This window comes from Pseudophryne corroboree, unplaced genomic scaffold (assembly GCF_028390025.1).
Source record: "Pseudophryne corroboree isolate aPseCor3 unplaced genomic scaffold, aPseCor3.hap2 scaffold_942, whole genome shotgun sequence".
In the NCBI taxonomy this organism is placed as follows: Eukaryota; Metazoa; Chordata; class Amphibia; order Anura; family Myobatrachidae; genus Pseudophryne; species Pseudophryne corroboree.
In genome coordinates, this window is record NW_026970522.1 from 105,794 (window position 1) to 116,543 (window position 10,750).

General features: G+C 39.5%; 1 non-coding gene across 1 annotated transcript; it reads right to left on the reverse strand.

The window, feature by feature from the left end:
• Positions 1-10,101: 10,101 nt before the first annotated feature.
• On the reverse strand, positions 10,102-10,175 carry TRNAN-AUU (transfer RNA asparagine (anticodon AUU)). The gene has a single exon. It is a non-coding gene; the product is annotated as a tRNA-Asn (tRNA).
• Between the last annotated feature and the right edge of the window lie 575 nt (positions 10,176-10,750).

The window sequence follows — 10,750 nt, forward strand, 5'->3', positions numbered from 1 at the left end:
TCGTCTAAGTAAACGACCACGAATTTCCCTAGGAAGTCACGGAGCACATCGTTAATGAGGTCTTGAAAAACTGCCGGAGCATTGGACAGGCCGAACGGCATCACCAGGTATTCGTAGTGACCCGACTGAGTACTGAAGGCCGTTTTCCACTCATCTCCAGATTTAATTCGGATGAGGTTGTACGCTCCTCTAAGGTCAATTTTAGAAAAAATCACAGCAGAACGTAACTGATCAAAGAGTACAGAAATCAACGGCAAAGGATAGGTGTTTTTAACTGAGATCTTATTCAGGGCTCTAAAATCAATGCAAGGTCTAAGCGAGCCATCCTTTTTCTCCACAAAGAAGAAGCCTGCACTTAAAGGAGATTTTGATGGTCTAATAAATCCTTTCTCAAGGCTCTCCTTTACATAATCATTCATAGCCGCAGTTTCTGGCCCGGATAATGCATATAATCTTCCCTTTGGCAATGCGGCACCAGGAATTAACTCAATAGCACAATCATAAGGCCGATGGGGAGGCAGAATGTCCGCATTGCCTTTGGAGAAAACATCAGCAAACTCCTGGTATTCCACCGGAATGAGTTCTGGAATGATAGCTGCTACTCTGACTGGAAACGTGATACATTCCTTATCACAAAAAGTACCCCAATGTGAAATCTCCCCCGACCGCCAATCAATGGTGGGATTATGAAAGGCCAGCCAAGGGTGACCCAGAACAACTGGAACTGCTGGGCAATGTGTAAGAAAGAACTCGATTTTCTCGGAATGTAGAGCTCCTACTGTAAGTAGTACAGGGGGTGTACGGAGAGAAATAATCCCATTAGACAGCGGACTCCCATCTAAGCCATGCATGGTGACACACCTACCCAAAGGTAACTGAGGAATGCCTAAGGCCTTAGCCCAAGTTAAATCCATAAAGTTTCCTGCAGCTCCACTGTCAACAAAAGCCGACACCAAAGAACTGAGGCTGCCAAAGGAAACTTTAACTGGGACTAAAAGGGAGTTATTCGAGGAGATAAGCTGCAGACCTAGGTGAACCCCCTCACAATTCACCTGGTCAAAGCGTTTCCCGACTTGTTCGGACAATTACGAGCAAAATGTCCCTTACCCCCACAGTACAGACAAAGACCAGAATTTTGCCTTCTGGCTCTTTCTTCAGGAGACAGCCGGGAGAGACCCATCTGCATGGTCTCCTCTACGTCTTCAGGAATGGAATATACACACGGACTTGACCTTACAGGTGCTCCTTTTTCAGCCCTCCGCTCTCTGAGACGACGATCAATCTTAATAGAAAGCTCCATGAGTTTATCGAGAGTCTCAGGAGCGGGGTACTGAAGGAGACTGTCTTTTATAGACTCTGATAAGCCGAGGCGAAACTGACTGCGCAGGGCTGGGTCATTCCAGCCACAGTCGTTCGACCAACGGCGAAACTCCGTACAATAAACCTCTGCAGGATTTCTACCCTGTCTGAGAGCGCGCAACTGACTTTCAGCGGACGCCTCTCTATCAGGGTCTTCATACAAGAGCCCTAAAGACTCAAAAAAAGCGTCAATTGACAACAATGCCGGATCCTCTGCTCTTAAACCAAATGCCCAGGTCTGAGGATCCCCCTAGAGCAAAGAAATAATAAACCCGACCCGCTGAGATTCAGTACCCGAGGAAGTCGGTCTTAAACGAAAATAAAGTTTACAGGATTCTTTAAAATTAAAAAAACTCTTTTCTATCACCAGAAAAACGGTCAGGCAAATGCATCTTTGGTTCAGGGACTACCCTTGGGGAAGCTCGCAAAAGATCTTCCTGCGACTTCACCCGAAGAGAAAGATCCTGAACCATCTGAGTAAGTTCTTGAATCTGGCTGACTAAGAGCTGACCAGGATTTGGCCCTAAACCTGTTGGATTCATGAGGCCGATAAACTCTCACAAAACTGAATGAGAAAAAATTAAACCCCGTTTAATTTTAAGTTTTGGTATGGCCGGTAATAATATTATGATTCCAGCACTCTGGTCAGAGAAGATCTTATGGCAAGGACTGGAGCACTGGAACGGAATGCTGGGGAAGGGAGCAGGACAGGAAAATAGCCCCTGGCGCCCTAACTCTGTTGTCTCACCCGTGTTGTCAGAAATCCCCTGCGAGACTATGGTTTCTTGAGCCCTTGGCAGCCGCGTTTGAAGGGCGGATTATGTCTGCCCAACTTCGATGCCCCCCGGTCTTAATGAGAGACAAAGGGAAACCTGAGACAGGGTGATAACAAGAGGCCCTCTAACTAAACAACCAGGCCAGGGGCTAAGCAAACTCAAAACTATAATATGTGCGGAGAAACCGCCAGGAAAAAGGACAACCAAAATATCCACTTGTCCAATTCTCCTACCCGGCACCGCCAAGTACCAGAGAGGACTTGTGGAAGCGGAACCCTCCGCAAATGCTCCAAACACAAAATATAAAAGGTAAAGCGGCTGAGCCGCAACACACGGCAGAGCCGCAACTCACGAACACCACTGGATATAAAACGGTGATCAGTCAGGCATCCAGGGAACCAAACGACCTCTTGGGATGAGATGATAACTCCCGAATACCGGACTTCTGCGGACTGGAATGACCGGATACAGCAGGACTGGAAACAGACTCTCAGCAAACAAAGGCAGCATGCAGGAAGCTATTACCGGCGTCTGTGAGAAGCCCTGGGAGTGTATTTAACAAGGAGTCCTCCAATCAGCTGCTAAAGGCTGAATAGAATAAATGCCGTGCAGCTGCCTTGCTGCACGGCCAGAGAGCAGGTGAATATCTTAATTTCCTAAACCCTAGCAACGGGGAACGCGGTCCGCCAGTGGCGTCCCCGTTGCTAGGGTCCGTGCGGCTCAGCGCGCCCGGCGTCTAGCGTTGCTAGGGAGCCGGCGGCTGTACGTGCACGGCGTCTCTAGTTGCTAGGCGCCGGGCCGCGCAGACCATCAAGCGGACCCCGGCGCCTAACAGTATGACTCCCAAAAACAACAACCGCGTCATTGGGACCAACTGCGATTTTGGCAAGTTTAGGAGCCAACCATGTTGTTGAAGAACTGTCAGGGAGAGTGCAATGTTTTGCACCAACTGGTCCCTGGATCTCGCCTTTATCAGGAGATCATCCAAGTACGGGATAATTGTGACTCCTTGCTTGCGAAGGAGAACCATAATTTCCGCCATCACCCTGGTGAAAATCCTCGGAGCCGTGGACAGACCAAACGGCAATGTCTGAAATTGGTAATGACAATCCTGAATTGCAAACCTTAGGTAGCTTGAGGCAGTGGCTAAATGGGAACATGTAAGTAGGCATCCTTTATGTCTACCAAAACCATGAAATCTCCGTCCTCCGGACTGGAGATCACTGCCCTGAGAAATTCCATCTTGAAATTGAATTTCTTTAGGAAGAAATTGAGGGATTTCAGATTTAAGATTGGTCTGACTGAGCCGTCCGGCTTCGGGACCACGAAGAGGCTTGAATAAAAACCTTCTCCCTGCTGACTAAGGCCAATTTGAACAATCGGTGAGGGGGAACGTCTTGAAACCCCAGTTTGTACCCTTGGGACACTATTTGTAAAACCCACGAGTCCAGGTCCGAATGAATCCAGAACTGACTGAAGAGTTTTAGACGTGCCCCCACTGGTGTGGGCTCCTGCAAGAAAGCCCCAGTGTCATGCAGTGGATTTGGCAGAAGCAGAGGACAATCTCTGGTCCTGCGATCTTGAAGAGGCTACAGACCTCTTCCTTTTCCTTCCTCTACCTGCAAAGAAAGGGGAATCTAAACTTCTTGCATATCTATTGGGCCAAAATGACTGCGGTAGATAATGATGCGTCTTCATCCGTTGACAGGGAACATAGGGCAAGAAGGTTGACTTACCATTGAAATGAGGATGCATCTTGCTGCCTTTCCAATGAAGCAAGTTTAATTTAGTAATAGGTGAAAAACCATCCTTACAAAGGTGTTAATCAGAGACTTGGCTTTGTGGACACTTTTCAGAGAACAAATTTGTTAGCATAAAAATAAAGCCAGAAAATGAAGAGCTGTTTAATCACTCAATTGGATTTTTCTGCCAGCATATTTTTTTTCTCTGCAACCCACTGCTAAATTGTGCTTTCTAGCTGTTTTTATAAAATCACTGAATCAAATCTAACTCTGATTACATCAGAGAAGGCCAGGTACCCTACACCATAACAGGGGGTTTGAAATTTTGACTTGTCTACTTAAAGATCACCAAAATCTGATAACAAGGTCAATTAGGTCCCTGGGTGGGATTGAACCACCAACCTTATGGTTAATAGCCGTACATACGAACTGATTGCGCCACAGAGACACTTTGCAAAAGTCCATACTGACAAAGGCTAATAAGCATTCATCTAAAACGTTTCCTAGTAAAACTTTAAAAAGTCAATAATCTGGAGAGTTTTTGTAAGATGTTTCTTCCATCAACCAACGAAGAAACACATTGGTACTTTCCCATGATGAGTGAGTGCTTCAGGATCTCTTGCACTTACATGTGCAGCAGAGTGCTGCAATGGAAGCATGCTGGGCCCATAACCCAGAGGTAGGCAGATTGAAACTATCCTCTGCTATAAGCATTTTTTTTTGTTAATTAAAGTAATCCAAAACTGGGATTGATATTTTGTCTCTTTTATTTTTACTTAAAGTACAATAACTTTTACCATTTTAATTTGTTTTAATAGTATATTGACAGTATTGTTTTCTTTCAAAAATCCACTTCATTTTCTTTACCCTATTATTAAAATGGTAATTGACAAAAACAAACTACATTGTCACCAGAAGAGCAATACAAAGTGTACAAGTGATATATTAAAATCATCTTTCCAGCTTGAATTTCAATGATGCATTGGGTCAACAATTTTGTGAGAAACATCTTCACCCTTAAATAAATATTTTCTTAATTCCTTACCTGTGTGCTAATTAGATATCACCTTGTTTTAACATTAAACAGACTTCCACATGAGAAAGCAGCAAGGATGCAGTGGCGTTAATGTTTCCTGGTGTCAAATTGTATTATTTCAGTAGACATTGAAATGAGGATACATCTTGCTGCCTTTCCAATGAAGCAAGTTTAATTTAGTAATAGGTGAAAAACCATCGCTACAAAGGTGTTAATCAGAGACTTGGCTTTGTGGACACTTTTCAGAGAACAAATTTGTTAGCATAAAAATAAAGCCAGAAAATGAAGAGCTGTTTAATCACGCAATTTGATTTTTTTTGCCAGCATATTTCTTTTTCTCTGCAACCCACTGCTAAATTGTGCTTCCTAGATGTTTTTATAAAATCACTGAATCAAATCTAACTCTGATTACATCAGAGAAGGCCAGGTACCCTACACCATAACAGGGGGTATGAAATTTGACTTGTCTACTTAAAGATCACCAAAATCTGATAACAAGGTCAATTACGTCCCTGGGTGGGATTGAACCACCAACCTTTTGGTTAATAGCCGTACACACTAACTGATTGCGCCACAGAGACACTTTGCAAAAGTACGTACTGACAAATGCTAATAAGCATTCATCTAAAACGTTTCCTAGAAAAACTTAAAAAAGTCAATAATCTGGAGAGTTTTGTAAGATGTTTCTTCTATCAACCAACGAAGAAACACATTGGTACTTTCCCATGATGAGTGAGTGCTTCAGGATCTCTTGCACTTACATGTGCAGCAGAGTACAGCAATGGAAGCATGCTGGGCCCATAACCCAGAGGTAGGCAGATTGAAACTATCCTCTGCTATATGCATTTTTTTGTTTGTTAATTAAAGTAATCCAAAACTGGGATTGATATTTTGGCTCTTTTATTTTTACTTAAAGTACAATAACTTTTACAATTTTAATTTGTTTTAATAGTATATTGACAGTATTGTTTTCTTTCAAAAATCCACTTAATTTTCTTTACCCTATTATTAAAATGGTAATTGACAAAAACAAACTACATTGTCACCAGAAGAGCAATACAAAATGTACAAGTGATATATTAAAATCATCTTTCCAGCTTGAATTTCAATGATGCATTGGGGCAACGATTTTGTGAGAAACATCTTCACCCTTAAATAAAGATTTTCTTAATTCCTTACCTGTGTGCTAATTAGATATCACCTTGTTTTCACATTAAACAGACTTCCACATGAGAAAGCAGCAAGGATGCAGTGGCGTTAATGTTTCCTGGTGTCAACCTGTATTATTTCAGTAGACATTGAAATGAGGATGCTTCTTGCTGCCTTTCCAATGAAGCAAGTTTAATTTAGTAATAGGTGAAAAACCATCCTTACAAAGGTGTTAATCAGAGACTTGGCTTTGTGGACACTTTTCAGAGAACAAATTTGTTAGCATAAAAATAAAGCCAGAAAATAAAGAGCTGTTTAATCACTCAATTGGATTTTTCTGCCAGCATATTTTTTTTTCTCTGCAAACCACTGCTAAATTGTGCTTCCTAGCTGTTTTTATAAAATCACTGAATCAAATCAAATCTAACTCTGATTACATCAGAGAAGGCCAGGTACCCTACACCATAACAGGGGGTTTGAAATTTTGACTTGTCTACTTAAAGATCACCAAAATCTGATAACAAGGTCAATTAGGTCCCTGGGTGGGATTAAACCACCAACCTTTTGGTTAATAGCCGTACATACTAACTGATTGCGCCACAGAGACACTTTGCAAAAGTACATACTGACAAAGGCTAATAAGCATTCATCTAAAACGTTTCCTAGAAAAACTTTAAAAAGTCAATAATCTGGAGAGTTTTTGTAAGATGTTTCTTCCATCAACCAACGAAGAAACACATTGGTACTTTCCCATGATGAGTGAGTGCTTCAGGATCTCTTGCACTTACATGTGCAGCAGAGTACAGCAATGGAAGCATGCTGGGCCCATAACCCAGAGGTAGGCAGATTGAAACTATCTTCTGCTATATGCATTTTTTTTTGTTAATTAAAGTAATCCAAAACTGGGATTGATATTTTGGCTCTTTTATTTTTACTTAAAGTACAACAACTTTTACCATTTTAATTTGTTTTAATAGTATATTGACAGTATTGTTTTCTTTCAAAAATCCACTTCATTTTCTTTACCCTATTATTAAAATGGTAAATGACAAAAACAAACTACATTGTCACCAGAAGAGCAATACAAAATGTACAAGTGATATATTAAAATCATATTTCCAGCTTGAATTTCAATGATGCATTGGGGCAACGATTTTGTGAGAAACATCTTCACCCTTAAATAAAGATTTTCTTAATTCCTTATCTGTGTGCTAATTAGATATCCCCTTGTTTTCATATTAAACAGACTTCCACATGAGAAAGCAGCAAGGATGCAGTGGCGTTAATGTTTCCTGGTGTCAACTTGTATTATTTCAGTAGACATTGAAATGAGGATGCATCTTGCTGCCTTTCCAATGAAGCAAGTTTAATTTAGTAATAGGTGAAAAACCATCCTTACAAAGGTGTTAATCAGAGACTTGGCTTTGTGGACACTTTTCAGAGAACAAATTTGTTAGCATAAAAATAAAGCCAGAAAATGAAGAGCTGTTTAATTACTCAATTGGATTTTACTGCCAGCATATTTTTTTTCTCTGCAACCCACTGCTAAATTGTGCTTCCTAGCTGTTTTTATAAAATCACTGAATCAAATCTAACTCTGATTACATCAGAGAAGGCCAGGTACCCTACACCGTAACAGGGGGTTTGAAATTTTGACTTGTCTACTTAAAGATCACCAAAATCTGATAACAAGGGAAATTAGGTCCCTGGGTGGGATTGAACCACCAACCTTATGGTTAATAGCCGTACATACTAACTGATTGCGCCACAGAGACACTTTGCAAAAGTCCATACTGGCAAAGGCTAATAAGCATTCATCTAAAACGTTTCCTAGAAAAACTTTAAAAAGTCAATAATCTGGAGAGTTTTTGTAAGATGTTTCTTCCATCAACCAATGAAGAAACACATTGGTACTTTCCCATGATGAGTGAGTGCTTCAGGATCTCTTGCACTTACATGTGCAGCAGAGTACTGCAATGGAAGCATGCTGGGCCCATAACCCAGAGGTAGGCAGATTGAAACTGTCCTCTGCTATATGCATTTTTTTTTGTTAATTAAAGTAATCCAAAACTGGGATTGATATTCTGTCTCTTTTATTTTTACTTAAAGTACAATAACTTTTACCATTTTAATTTGTTTTAATAGTATATTGACAGTATTGTTTTCTTTCAAAATCCACTTCATTTTCTTTACCCTATTATTAAAATGGTAATTGACAAAAACAAACTACATTGTCACCAGAAGAGCAATACAAAATGTACAAGTGATATATTAAAATCATCTTTCCAGCTTGAATTTCAATGATGCATTGGGGCAACGATTTTGTGAGAAACATCTTCACCCTTAAATAAAGATTTTCTTAATTCCTTACCTGTGTGCTAATTAGATATCACCTTGTTTTCACATTAAACAGACTTCCACATGAGAAAGCAGCAAGGATGCAGTGGCGTTAATGTTTCCTGGTGTCAACCTGTATTATTTCAGTAGACATTGAAATGAGGATACATCTTGCTGCCTTTCCAATGAAGCAAGTTTAATTTAGTAATAGGTGAAAAACCATCCCTACAAAGGTGTTAATCAGAGACTTGGCTTTGTGGACACTTTTCAGAGAACAAATTTGTTAGCATAAAAATAAAGCCAGAAAATGAAGAGCTGTTTAATCACGCAATTTGATTTTTTTGCCAGCATATTTCTTTTTCTCTGCAACCCACTGCTAAATTGTGCTTCCTAGATGTTTTTATAAAATCACTGAATCAAATCTAACTCTGATTACATCAGAGAAGGCCAGGTACCCTACACCATAACAGGGGGTATGAAATTTGACTTGTCTACTTAAAGATCACCAAAATCTGATCACAAGTTCAATTACGTCCCTGGGTGGGATTGAACCACCAACCTTTTGGTTAATAGCCGTACACACTAACTGATTGCGCCACAGAGACACTTTGCAAAAGTACATACTGACAAATGCTAATAAGCATTCATCTAAAACGTTTCCTAGAAAAACTTAAAAAAGTCAAAAATCTGGAGCGTTTTTGTAAGATGTTTCTTCTATCAACCAACGAAGAAACACATTGGTACTTTCCCATGATGAGTGAGTGCTTCAGGATCTCTTGCACTTACATGTGCAGCAGAGTACAGCAATGGAAGCATGCTGGGCCCATAACCCAGAGGTAGGCAGATTGAAACTATCCTCTGCTATATGCATTTTTTTTTGTTAATTAAAGTAATCCAAAACTGGGATTGATATTTTGGCTCTTTTATTTTTACTTAAAGTACAATAACTTTTACCATTTTAATTTGTTTTAATAGTATATTGACAGTATTGTTTTCTTTCAAAAATCCACTTCATTTTCTTTACCCTATTATTAAAATGGTAATTGACAAAAACAAACTACATTGTCATCAGAAGAGCAATACAAAATGTACAAGTGATATATTAAAATCATCTTTCCAGCTTGAATTTCAATGATGCATTGGGTCAACAAATTTGTGAGAAACATCTTCACCCTTAAATAAAGATTTTCTTAATTCCTTACCTGTGTGCTAATTAGATATCACCTTGTTTTCACATTAAACAGACTTCCACATGAGAAAGCAGCAAGGAAGCAGTTGCGTTAATGTTTCCTGGTGTCAACTTGTATTATTTCAGTAGACATTGAAATGAGGATGCATCTTGCTGCCTTTCCAATGAAGCAAGTTTAATTTAGTAATAGGTGAAAAACCATCCTTACAAAGGTGTTAATCAGAGACTTGGCTTTGTGGACACTTTTCAGAGAACAAATTTGTTAGCATAAAAATAAAGCCAGAAAATGAAGAGCTGTTTAATCACTCGATTGGATTTTTCTGCCAGCATATTTTTTTTCTCTGCAACCCACTGCTAAATTGTGCTTCCTAGCTGTTTTTTTTATAAAATAACTGAATCAAATCTAACTCTGATTACATCAGAGAAGGCCATGTACCCTACACCATAAGAGGGGGTTTGAAATTTTGACTTGTCTACTTAAATATCACCAAAATCTGATCACAAGTTTAATTACGTCCCTGGGTGGGATTGAACCACCAACCTTTCGGTTAATAGCCGAACACACTAACCGATTGCGCCACAGAGACACTTTGCAAAAAGTGCATACTGACAAAGGCTAATAAGCATACATCTAGAACGTTTCCTAGAAAAACATTAAAAAATCAATAATCTGGAGAGTTTTTGTAAGATGTTTCTTCCATCAACCAACGAATAAACACATTGGTACTTTCCCATGATGAGTGAGTGCTTCAGGATCTGTTGCACTTACATGTGCAGCAGAGTACTGCAATGGAAGCATGCTGGACCCATAACCCAGAGGTAGGCAGATTGAAACTATCCTTTGCTATATGCATTTTTTTTGTTAATTTAAATAATCAAAACTGGGATTGATATTTTTGCTCTTTTATTTTTACTTAAAGTACAATAACTTTTACCATTTTAATTTGTTTTAATAGTATATTGACAGTATAGTTTTCTTTCAAAAATCCACTTAATTTTCTTTACCCTGTTATTAAAATGGTAATTGACAAAAAAAACTACATTGTCACCAGAAGAGCAATACAAAATGTACAAGTGATATATTAAAATCATCTTTCCAGCTTGAATTTCAATGATGCATTGGGGCAACAATTTTGTGAGAAACATCTTCACCCTTAAATAA